The following is a 302-nucleotide window of genomic DNA, read 5'->3' as shown; positions in this document are numbered from 1 at the left end:
TGATTAGAATTAACCTGGCAACTAATGTTACAGCAGCATTTTACCTAAAATTAACAAATCATTTATTATATCATCCATTTTTCCATGTATGATATCGAAAATGGCTATAATTATTGTTAATGAAAATGAGTTACCAATGTAGAATTAAATGCTATTAATCAACAGGTACACTTTATCCGCATTAAAATAGTTTGATAGTGTTTTAATGGAGAAACTTCCAAATAAATTATTTTAAAGAACCTCCATATTTATAATTATATTTATTAGAAATAACGAACCATCTCTCATTATTAGCAGTAATA

This window comes from Halyomorpha halys, unplaced genomic scaffold, assembly GCF_000696795.3.
Source record: "Halyomorpha halys isolate HHAL.00 unplaced genomic scaffold, Hhal_1.1 Scaffold481.1, whole genome shotgun sequence".
Taxonomy (NCBI): Eukaryota; Metazoa; Arthropoda; class Insecta; order Hemiptera; family Pentatomidae; genus Halyomorpha; species Halyomorpha halys.
This window is presented reverse-complemented; position numbering follows the sequence as displayed.